This window comes from Lipotes vexillifer, unplaced genomic scaffold (genome assembly GCF_000442215.2).
Source record: "Lipotes vexillifer unplaced genomic scaffold, Lipotes_vexillifer_v1.1 scaffold1003, whole genome shotgun sequence".
NCBI classification, from domain to species: domain Eukaryota; kingdom Metazoa; phylum Chordata; class Mammalia; order Artiodactyla; family Lipotidae; genus Lipotes; species Lipotes vexillifer.
In genome coordinates this window covers 2,627,982-2,640,129 of record NW_006798890.1, presented here as the reverse complement: position 1 = coordinate 2,640,129, position 12,148 = coordinate 2,627,982, and the positions used below count along the sequence as shown (strand labels likewise).

General features: G+C 57.7%; 1 protein-coding gene across 1 annotated transcript in view; it reads right to left on the bottom strand.

The window, feature by feature from the left end:
• The window catches only part of LRP8 (LDL receptor related protein 8), a 79,844-nt gene that overhangs the window by 41,652 nt on the left and 26,044 nt on the right, over positions 1-12,148 (bottom strand).

Here is a 12,148-nt window from a genome sequence, read left to right as displayed (position 1 = left end):
GGGAAAGAGAATCTGTGGGCAAGACATCCAAATCAGTCTCTGCTCCCAAGGCGCTTATGGCCACACAGGGGGTTGGAATCCCAGCTCTGCCTCTTTCTATCTGTGTGACCTTGGGGATGTTACTTAAGCTCCGAGCCTCTGTTTTCTTATCTATATAATGGGGAGAAAGAAACAAAGGGCTCCGAGGAGAAGTAACAAGAAGTTATAAGGTATGAAGATCAGGCAGCAGAGACCCTGGCGCACAGCAGATGCTCAGTAAGTAGCAGCTATTGCTGTTTTTATGGTCTCAGTCTTAATTAGAAGCAAAGGAAATGGGGTTCTGTGCCCTCATAGGGGATGTACACGGCAGGTTGCACTCTCACAGCTGGGAGCAGAACTGCGACAAGAACACAGGGACCAACAGGGTTTACTTTTCTCCCTCCCTGTCCCTCCACTGGCCTGACACTCCCCCAGTGCAGGGATTGCATCAGATTCAGCACAGGACCCAACTCAGGGTAGATTTCAGGGCAGGGCATTGAACCCATCGGAAACGTAGCCGTCCAGCCTCTGCTCCCGCACCTCCAGGGCCAGGCTCTCCCTCTCCCCGGGAAGCTCCTTCCCAGTGACCAGCCTTGGGTTATGTAAATCCTCCCACAGGCCCTCTGGCCCCCTCTGGAGACACATGACTGCTCCCCGCTGAGCAGCCTAAACAGGGATTTGGGGACAGATGCTAGGCCTCCTGAATCCATTCCATTTCTGCCTTTCTTTTCAATGAAATCCTTGCAGTACATCTGCCTTCTAAGCTGAGCTTTCTTCACACTTTCCTTAGAAGAACATCTCTGCCTGTGCAGGGCTGGAAGAAACCAGAGGACTCAGAGTCTACCTACAGATGGGGGCCTGAGACCCAGAGAGAGAAAAGGGCTGGCCCAGGGAAACACAGGAAGGCAGCAATCAGAACGAGCTCACTTGCCTCCCAGTCCAGGACCCCCAAAAAGCCCTCCCTGAGCCCTGCACTGAGGGGGTCAACATGGGTGATAAATACCAATGTGGTACTGCCTTTTGGTAAATCACGGCTTATAGTGCATCAGAAAGGAAGCATAGTTATGAACCACGGCACCTGGGGCATTTCCTAATATGAACACCAGGGTGCCCCTTCCACGGGAAGCTCAGCATTCAAAAAAGAAACATATATTCCAGTGCTTTCTTTTTCCTGTTCTAACATTCTCCAAGTGCATCCTGTGTGCCAGTCTCTGTGCTAGGCACTTTGCCAGGAAACCCCACGACAAAGGGCCTGTTCTGTCCTCACTTGACATGCGGGGAAATTCAGCCCCAGGGGTGTTAAGTTACGTGCCCAAGGTCATACCTCGGTGGGAGAAGAGCCACAGTTAGACGGCCCTCTTCCCCACCATGGCTCCAAACAAAATGCCCAGGGGCATCAGATACGGAAGAAAAGCCCAAGAATAGGTAGGAAGTCCGTGGAAGCTTCAGCTCAGCGCTCAGTGAACTTGTGTCTGTGCCCTGAGCACACTGATGAGAAGTCCGCCCAGCCCGTCAGCACGAGTGCATGACCAGCAAACCCCAGGAGAGCAAGGCAGGCTTGACAAAGAAGGGGATGGAGGGGCTCCATCGCTGGGCCTCGGCCAGCCAGATGCTTGCCACGGACCCTTTCCTCCCTGGCATCCTGGGAGCCTGGGAGTCAGCTTGGCCTCCCACAGTGTGCCAAGTCCTGACAGGCCAGAGCAGCCACAAGCAACATCACATTCCTGAAGGGCAGCACTGAGGCCAGGAAATGGCAGGCTCAGGTGCATGTCCCACGGTGGTGTTTTGGGGAACAGACCTGTTTCACTGTCATGACCAGTTTGGACATTTTCCACCCTTGCTCTGCCCTGGCACCCTTCACTCAATATCCCAGTGATTCCTCATAGCTATCCTGGCAGCTGTTGTTAATCCCATTTTACAGAAGAGGAAATTGAGGCTCAAAGGGGTGAGGGTGGTAGGTGGCAGCAGTGGGATTTCAAGTCCATGTGGCAGCTTCCAAAGCTTGGACTCTTTATACTAAGTCCCTTAGCCACCTCAGCATTATCGGGCGAAGAATGAGGACCCGAGAGGCAAATGCAGTTGGACTAGAGCCCAGGGGCTGCAGGACAAGGCAATGTGGCGGATCCACCACAGACCAGAGGCACCTGCATGAAGGGCTCCCCTGGAATGTGCCCAGAAATGTGCGGTAGAATAAACCTGGGCCTGTGACAACTTATGCTTTGCTAATGGACCACCCTGGGGAAACTGAGGCAGCATGGTCGGTTTCAGGCTGGGGACTAGACTAAACCACCTTGGCGGACCCTGTATGAAGTGTAACCACGTGGAAGGATTTGGAAGCAGAGCTGAGCCTGAACCCTGGCACAGCCACCTCCTCTCTGGGTGACCCTGGGCAAGCTCCTTCTCTCTCTGGGCAAGTGAGGATGGTGGCTTTCCCAGGCAACACTGCCACACAAGGTCAAAAGGCAAAAAGGGATCTGAGCAAGCATCCCAGTGTCAGGTTGCACAGTGTAAAGAGCCCAACAGCCCCTTGTCGAGAGGCTACACCAGCCCCGCCAAGAGATGAGGGCAGGGCAGTCTTTTGAAGCTGTCAGAGCAAACCATGCCAGCCCCGACTCTCCTGGCCTTGGCAGCCTTGGCTCCAGCTTCCAGGGTGATTCCCAAGCTGGGCTCGAGGCCGTGGCTCTCTATTTCCAGGGATTTATGTCCCTCCATGACAGTCACCCCTTGGACAATTCCCACCTCTGTGAATCCCTGTACTCCACAGCCCAGGAGCAGTACAGTCATCCAGGATCTGCGACATCATAATCTGGTGCCATGGCAACAGATGGGCTGCCACAAAGGACTTGGGATTCCTAAGGGCAGTGGGGAGGGGCCAACCTCAGGGCGGAGGGGGAGAGAATGGAAAATCCAGGACAAAAGAAGGGGGAGCTGCTAATTATAACAAGAACGCAGGCCAAGGAAAGCGTCAGACTGCTCATGGCTGATGGAACTCTGTTCTGCCACTTGTGGGCTGTGTGACCTTTTGCAAGTTACACAACTTCTCTGAGCCTCACTTTCTACACCTACATTCAGGGATAAAATCTCTGCTTCAGCACACAGGGTTGTTGTGAGAAGCAAACGGGCTAAGGATGGTGCCAGGACCTTATGAACTGAAAAGCAGAAAGGTGCAAGTTTGCAGCGTGTGAAGTCAGCAGCTCCAGCTGCTATGTGTGTGACACTGGGCTCATCAGCCACATGGGCCTGGCTCCTCATCTGGATATGCAAGTGTGGAGCTGACTGAATCTTCAGCCCTCTGCGCCCAGAGTCTATGATCTTGCGAAATTGTTATGATCACTCATCACCTCCCAGCTTCCCCACCCCCAGAAGTGTCCTGCCCTGAGACAATGTGCATCTTTCATGCTGTTATTCCACACACGTGCTCATCCTGCAGCCCCAGTGCAGACAGGAGGCTTCAAAACAAAGATTAGCCAGGACTGCCAGGTGGAGCTGCTCGGTGTGGTTTCGTCTTGGCAATCACAATGCTCTGTCCTGTCAGAGCCCAGGGCTTTGAAGTCCTCTCTGCGGCTCTCCTGCTCTAGAAGCTGAAGCCAGGCCCAGGGGGAAGGGGCTGCTCCAAGGCAGAGCACGTGTCTCTGGGAGGGCTGTACCTGAGCCCAGGTATTCTGACCCCTAGTCCCACTGTGTGGCCAGGAAGCCAGGCAAGGGCTACCCAACCATCCCAGGGGTCAGGGAAGGCTTCCTGGAAGAGGGGACTGTGTTCAAGGAAGAGAGGTCATCCAAGCCGTGGGAGTGAGGAGAGCAGAGGAGGGTGTTCCAGGGGGAGGGATAACAGACCATGGGGTGTGGAGGAGCCGGCGGAATGGCCGTTTGGGGCTGGGGAGGAGGCAAGTGGCAAGGGACCTGGGAGCTCCACTAGGCCAGGGGCCAACTCACCCCGCCTGGCACCAGGCTGCCCCTCAGAGGCCCAGTGCAGGGACCTGGCTTTCCCTGAGCTCACCTAGGGACTCACCCCGCCCCTGCTAAGCACAGGGCAGCCAACAAAACCCACGGCTCCAAGCTGCCTGGGCCTCCTTCAGGATTTGGCGTGTCCGTGCACACAGACCATCAGGCCCTGGCAGAGGAAGAGAGAGGCAGAGGGAAGGACAGAGAGCTGCAGGACCATCCACCCAGATGTTTGGGTTAAGATTTATTACCTTCCCCTTGGAGATTCATGATGCCCACTGGCTTACTAAGGGCCCTGAGAGGCCTACAGTAAAGATATCAGATTGATTTTGTTTCCTCCAGCACTTCCCAAACTTGTTTAGCCAAGGAATGTCTTTGCTGGATGCCACATCTATTAATTTCCCAAGAAACAAGTGTCCAATGAACCACACTTGACGAAACACTGCTGTAGTGCCAGCCCCTCAGATCAGAAGATGAGGCCCAGAGAGGGGAAGGACTGGCCTATGGTCACACAGCAGTGGCTGGTACCCAACCTTCTGTCTCTGGGCCAGCTCCACCAAGCCATGAAAAACAGGAGAAGGCATTCCCGGAGTACTTGGGGCAAAGTGAAGCTGAGGGGACTCCACTGGGGAGACCCCAGTCCTAAGAGCAGGGACATGTCCAGAGGCAAGCCCAGGATGGGGTCGGGGGTAACTGATACCAGGCCACATGGGACAGGGAGATGCGAGAGATGCAGGCTCTGCCTGCCCTCAGGTTTCTGCAAACAGGTCGTGGGCCCCAGGGAACATTCTTTGAGGGCAGAGCAGAGACCCACAGACAGGTGATTCCAGCTCAACATTGTTGCGGAGCCACCTGGGGCAGGTCCCTTCCCTCCCAGGGCAGTTGAGAGTCTGGCAGAGCAAAGATGTAAACCCTCACCTTGGAGCCCTGTGCACAGAAGGGACTCGTCTGTTCCCACTTCCTCTCTCAGGCTCAGACCAGCACCGAGTGGCCTGGCTCTGGCCCTGCCGCCCAGCCCTAAGGCAGCTGGGCCACTTGTACCCGGGTCGGGGAGATGAAAGAGCTGCTCCCTACCACGGTTACCCTTCTGCAGAGCTCGCCAGGCCCTGGCGTTGCCAAGACGACCACTGCCAGCAGAACGAAGATCCGGGGTGGGGGCAGGGGGCGTGCCAGCCGGCCCCGGCCTACTAACCTGGCAGGCAGATTTAAATGACAGCCCAGGAAGCTACTATTAAACTGTCACCCCAGTCAACGGCACGACAGACCCGGAGTGTTCTCTGGCTGCAGCAACAACACAGCAGGAGTGAGATGGGGAGGAGCCAGTGGCCCAGAGCAACCTGCATCCCCTCCCGGGAAGCCCGGTCTGCCTGCCTGTTCACCCGCCGGCCAGAGCCACCCTCTCAGGCTGAGGCGGGTCCCGGCCCAGAGCTGCAGCACAGCACCGGGCCTGGAAAACTTTATTTTTTTATTTTTTTATTTTTTTATTTATTTATTTTTCTTGCGTTATGCGGGCCTCTCACTGTTGTGGCCTCTCCCATTTGCGGAGCACAGGCTCCGGACGCGCAGGCTCAGCGGCCATGGCTCACGGGCCCGGCCGCTCCGCGGCATGCGGGATCCTCCCGAAACGGGGCACGAACCCGCGTCTCCTGCATCGGCAGGCGGACTCTCAAGCACTGCGCCACCAGGGAAGCCCCGAAAACTTTATTTTTAAGCAGAGGGATGCTTTTCCTAAGTGAAACCCCAGCATATAAAATACAGTAAAATGGAGCTGCACTACTGGAAGCAGGGCGAGAGGGGACCCCATCACTCCCTTAGCATCCCTGGTGGGGCCGTGAAACCCTGGGCTCACAGCCCAACAGCAGCAGCTCTGGGGTCCAGCAGCACTGGGTTCAAACCCGCCCCCGATCCCACCCCCGACACATGATGTTCCTAAAAACCCTCAAAGATCCCGTGAGTCTAATACAACATTTAGAATAGCTTTTGTGGGTTTAAGGTTCTCACTCTCTAAGGACCCAAGCTTTTAAGACTGCATCACCCTGATCCACACACCCTCAGCCTCATGACGGGACTCCAGGACAGTTACTGCATGACGCACACGTGTCGACAAGCTGTGGACACCCCCCGATCCCATCCTGCAAGGGACTGTGTCCCCGAGTCCAGGCTGACAGTCAGACTCGAGGCTCTGGGTGGTGCCAGAAAGGCAACCCGTTCCCACAGTGTCCCGACACCCAGGGAGCGCGGTGGGAGGGGCTCAGCTTGCGGCTTTGTGCTGCCCAGCGGGCTCCGGGTCTCAGGCCACCACCATCCATCAGCAGGTGACATCTGAGTCCGCTTTCTCCTCCACCCTGGCATCCCACCTGGGGAGTAAGAGGAAACGAAGCAGCAGATGCTGGCGGGGAGGGGTGGGCATGTGAAGGGCTTGAGGCAGAAGATAAAAGAATGAAGGGGGGGTGGGAGGGTCACTCTTTGGGGAGGGCGCCTTTGCTTTTAAATTGGACACAGTGCCCTCAGCCGGGTGTCCACCTGACTCCACACACCAGCCCCTGCCAACATTTCCTTCATCTCAGCGTCCCCCTCACACAGAGTCTGATGCCAAGCAGGTGCTCAAAGAATACCTATGGTCCCACACCTCTGACAGACCGTGTGACCTCTCCCCCCTTGGCCTCAGTTTCCTCAGGTGAACATATCTTTAAGGGCCCCCTCCAGCTGACATTCTGGGTCTGTGACTCTATGACACAGGTGGGTTGTGCTTCACGGTGCTGCTCCAGGGGACCACCTGGGGCTTCCCACAGCCAAGTCCCTCTTCCAGGCCCTGGCACATCCCAGCTGCTCTCGGACGCTGCCCGACCCCGGCCCCGCTGTCACCAAGGGAGGTCCAAGCCATCACTGGGATATGTGGGACTCCCCGTCGCCTCCCCCGCCGGCCAGAGCCACCCTCTCAGGCTGAGGCGGGTCCCGGCCCAGAGCTGCAGCACAGCACCGGGCCTGGAAAACTTTATTTTTTTATTTTTTTATTTTTTTATTTATTTATTTTTCTTGCGTTATGCGGGCCTCTCACTGTTGTGGCCTCTCCCATTTGCGGAGCACAGGCTCCGGACGCGCAGGCTCAGCGGCCATGGCTCACGGGCCCGGCCGCTCCGCGGCATGCGGGATCCTCCCGAAACGGGGCACGAACCCGCGTCTCCTGCATCGGCAGGCGGACTCTCAAGCACTGCGCCACCAGGGAAGCCCCGAAAACTTTATTTTTAAGCAGAGGGATGCTTTTCCTAAGTGAAACCCCAGCATATAAAATACAGTAAAATGGAGCTGCACTACTGGAAGCAGGGCGAGAGGGGACCCCATCACTCCCTTAGCATCCCTGGTGGGGCCGTGAAACCCTGGGCTCACAGCCCAACAGCAGCAGCTCTGGGGTCCAGCAGCACTGGGTTCAAACCCGCCCCCGATCCCACCCCCGACACATGATGTTCCTAAAAACCCTCAAAGATCCCGTGAGTCTAATACAACATTTAGAATAGCTTTTGTGGGTTTAAGGTTCTCACTCTCTAAGGACCCAAGCTTTTAAGACTGCATCACCCTGATCCACACACCCTCAGCCTCATGACGGGACTCCAGGACAGTTACTGCATGACGCACACGTGTCGACAAGCTGTGGACACCCCCCGATCCCATCCTGCAAGGGACTGTGTCCCCGAGTCCAGGCTGACAGTCAGACTCGAGGCTCTGGGTGGTGCCAGAAAGGCAACCCGTTCCCACAGTGTCCCGACACCCAGGGAGCGCGGTGGGAGGGGCTCAGCTTGCGGCTTTGTGCTGCCCAGCGGGCTCCGGGTCTCAGGCCACCACCATCCATCAGCAGGTGACATCTGAGTCCGCTTTCTCCTCCACCCTGGCATCCCACCTGGGGAGTAAGAGGAAACGAAGCAGCAGATGCTGGCGGGGAGGGGTGGGCATGTGAAGGGCTTGAGGCAGAAGATAAAAGAATGAAGGGGGGGTGGGAGGGTCACTCTTTGGGGAGGGCGCCTTTGCTTTTAAATTGGACACAGTGCCCTCAGCCGGGTGTCCACCTGACTCCACACACCAGCCCCTGCCAACATTTCCTTCATCTCAGCGTCCCCCTCACACAGAGTCTGATGCCAAGCAGGTGCTCAAAGAATACCTATGGTCCCACACCTCTGACAGACCGTGTGACCTCTCCCCCCTTGGCCTCAGTTTCCTCAGGTGAACATATCTTTAAGGGCCCCCTCCAGCTGACATTCTGGGTCTGTGACTCTATGACACAGGTGGGTTGTGCTTCACGGTGCTGCTCCAGGGGACCACCTGGGGCTTCCCACAGCCAAGTCCCTCTTCCAGGCCCTGGCACATCCCAGCTGCTCTCGGACGCTGCCCGACCCCGGCCCCGCTGTCACCAAGGGAGGTCCAAGCCATCACTGGGATATGTGGGACTCCCCGTCGCCACAGGGAAGATGCGCGTCTCCGAGGGACAGACGACAAAGGGGTCTTCCTGTCGCAGTGATTTGTGGACAAAGGGGTATTAAGCCAGTGACAGCTGTGAGGGGTTCGGGGGGAATGGGTGTGGGGGAGAGGTGGATGAGATCAGCAGGGGTCCCCGGCGGGCGCCTGCACAAGGACCAAGCACCATGCAAGGGGTGCTGCTCAGAGGAGCAGGCAGCATGGAGAGGATGGCCACTCCCTGACCAACTTCCAGGCTCAGGACTGCCCACTCCGGATGTGGGACACCCACTTGGCGCTGGGGTTTGAGGTTGCAAGGAAACAGCTAGAGGGAAACTCACAGTATCCTCAGGGTAGGAGCCTCCTGAAAGCAGAAGGCGTGGCTAGGAAACCCTCCACGACCTCCAGCCAGAGCCCTGCCCGGTTCCCGGCCACACGCCGTCCCTCCGCTCAGGTGAGAGCACTTGGCTGGCCCCAGTGGGGACTCAGCCTCCTCTGAACTTGGGGACCTTCCCGTCTAACCCCAGTCAGTCACGGCTCCGCCTCCCATGAGCAGACCTCAGAGCCTGCCAAGGACTCCACCTTCCAGGCCTCGTTCTCCCATCACCAGCCCCAGCGGCAAGAGGGACAGCTCTTCTGCAGCTGAGGGAAAGGCTCTAGGCCTCAGTCCAGCCGGGCTCTGCCACCAACAAGCTGGGTAACACCGCCAGGCCTCTCTGGGCTCTGTTGCTTCCAGCCCGCTGACTTCGAGTGGGAAACCCAGGGCTCCCTGGACAAAACTCTGCAGCAGTGGACGAGGAGGTCAGGCCAGAGGGGCCTGAGAAGCTGCCTCAGTCAGCAGCCTGCATCGGGTTCGCTAAGGGAGTAGAAGCCGGGTGGCCAGTCGTTCCTACCCAAGCAGCCAGGTGGCACGAAGCAGTGAATGACGGAGCGATGACCCCCACCTGTCTGGCGGAGGGGCAGTCCCTCCTCACCACCCCCCACAGGCAGGAATGGATGCCGCACCCTCTGACCACAAGGCAGCAGCTGGGAAGCAGCCCCACCTGAGTGGAAAATGCAAACGCTTTCACCAATTAGGCTGGTAGGAGAAGCGTTTTGAGAGGAGCCCCACTGGGCTATCCTGGAGATAAATGGGCAGCGACACCCTGTTATTGGGAAATCCATCCCCTGGGGCTGGCTGGGCTGCGGGCTCTCTGGCGCACCCCCTCTGTGCTGCCCCTGGGCTTGCCCAGGAGGCTGGTATGGGCTCTCTGCCACCCTCAGCCCCTTGCCGGCCATCCAGGGGTCCTTGGCCCACTGGGTGCCCAACAGGAGGCCTGAGGGTTAGGGCGCTGCTCTGCAAAGTAGTTGAGGCCTGTGTCTGGGAGGCTGCTGGCTTTTATTTGGAAAGAGGTTAAGACCATTTTACTGCAAACAGGGTTGGCACTGGGCTCTCTCCCACCACTGGCCTGGGGACCTGGCTCTACTGTGTGACCTTGTATAAGTCCTCTGCCTTCCCTGTGCCTGGCTCTCTTCCTCCACGACGGGACTGGATTGGACGAGATGGCCTCTAAGTTCCTTTTCTTTTTAGTTATGGTGCTAAAAAGAGGTCCAGAGTGAGGCTGGCAAAGGAAGAGATCTGTGGCTCTGTCCCCAGGCCCCCTCCCAATCCACCCCTGTGACTCCAGGTAGGGGGCTGGAAATCCACAGCCAGTAGCCACTGTCCCGCTGGAGGCCTCTCCATCATCAGAAAGCCACCTTTCCTGGTCCTGCTGGGTTCCCATCTCCCCTAGAATCTGACCAAGTGTCTTAGCAGGGCGCTCAGGGACACTTCAGGCTGCCCCGCTAACTGCTCTCGCCCACCCCAAGCTACCAATGCCTCCACATCCACCCAGCGGTCATGGGCAAACTGTGGGCTTGCCTACCTGGTGTCCCACTTGTGCAGCTCCACCTGCAGCAGGTGCTTCTTCAGCTCCACCTGGCAAAACTCTCTCCACTCCTCAAGGCCGCTTCAAGCATCAGCTGTTGATGGCGTCCGACAACGCCCTCAACCTCCAACAAGGCCCAAAGGAGTGGAGTTCCTGCCTGGGGCCTGCCAGGGCCCAGACACTAGCAAGCTCGAGTCACCACAGGGTGCTTATTTTGCTGCCATATTTTTGGCAGGTCAGACCTACCTGGACAGTGCCCGCAGCAAGCCTTCCAGGCTGTGCCCACCCTGGCCGTCAGTGCCGAGGTGAAGCTCTGCAGCTTGGCTGGACATCACTCATCTCCCTGTTGACAGCCTGGGAGGCCCCAGGAGGCTCCACCAGACCAGAGTGGGCTCAGTGAGTCATCCCAAGGTTCAGCCAGCCTGTGGAGCTGGCCTCAGGGAGATGCAAACCTTCCCCTCCCACTGTAGCTGGGCCCTTGGCTGTGGGAAAGCCCTTCACAGGGCTATTCCGGGGGCATTCTGAAAACCCAGGCCTGGGTTGTGGCAGGGGAGGAGCTGGGGACGAGCCACTGAGTGGCCTGGGCCTCAGAGCCCTGGGCACTACTCCAGGTTGCCGCTGACTGCTGGGGTGACCTTGGACAAGTCCCTTGCCCTCCCCGTGCTTTGGTCTCATCTAGACATCAGAGGAGAAAGGAGTCAGGTTTTCCATGTGCACCATTCACAGGCCTGCCTTGGTACCCCTCCAGGTGGAGAGTGGAAGGGACAGACAGAGGGCACTCCCGGCGTGCGGGCAGGGCTACGTGCCCCGAGCCAGCGCAGTCAGCACCCGTGTCTAGAAGGGGAGGCAGGTGTGCAGCTGGGTGGTGAGGACAGCAGAGCACGTGCATGGCTCAGGGTGGATGCTCCATGGAGAGGGGACAAGGGCCCTACAGCAGGGGCCACAAAGCAGCAGCAGCTCAGACGTGGGGAACCGCGGGGCTGTTCTGGGGACAAGGAGAGTCTCTGGCTGGAAACTCAGTGAAGGCCAAAGGAACTCTGGCAGAACTGGGATCCTGAATGAATGCGGTGCTGAGCGGCAGATTCACGACCTCAGCCCCCCGCCCCTCAGTCTGGCTCCTTACAGCAACTCTGTGAGGCAGGGGGCATCACCCCCTTTGAGAGATGAGGAAACAAAAGCCCCTAAAAGGCAACGGACTGTCCCAAGGTCACAGAGCTCAAGGCAGGACCAGAACCCAGGGCATCTTATCCCTAATGCCTGACAAGGAAAGCAAAGGATGAGAGGTGGACCTTCCCTCACAGATATTACAGCCAAGCTGAGGAGACCAGAACTCAGATATAACGGCCACAACCCAGAACAAGATAAGATAGTCCTGATCAGAATCGAGGGTGGCGAGGTTGCTGTGTGGCCTCAGACAGTCATCTCCCTCTCTGGGCCTCAGTGCCCCAGCTGAAAACAAGGATGCTGAACTCAGCCCTGGGGAGCTCTCACCAGTGCCTCTCGTCTCTGGGGGTGAGGGGTGCTTGGGGGACAGGGGCGGTGAGCTAGGAGCCTTTTGAGTTGGACCTCAAAGAAGGGGTGATTTTGCACCAATGGGGAAGCAGTGGGGGCTGAGGAAGCCCACCCTGAGAAATGCCGTTTGATCCAGGAGGAAAAGGTAGATTCTAAAAGCAGATGAAGCAGGCAGTTTCTTGTCTGGCTTCTTGGTGCTTTTGGGAAGGAAACAAGGTCCATTCTCTGAAGCCCTTGAACATCCCAGGGGTGGTTCCAGGGGAGAAGCATGCGTGTGTGGGTGGCAACCCCACCCTGCAGCAGATTCTGGGGAGAGATGCCCC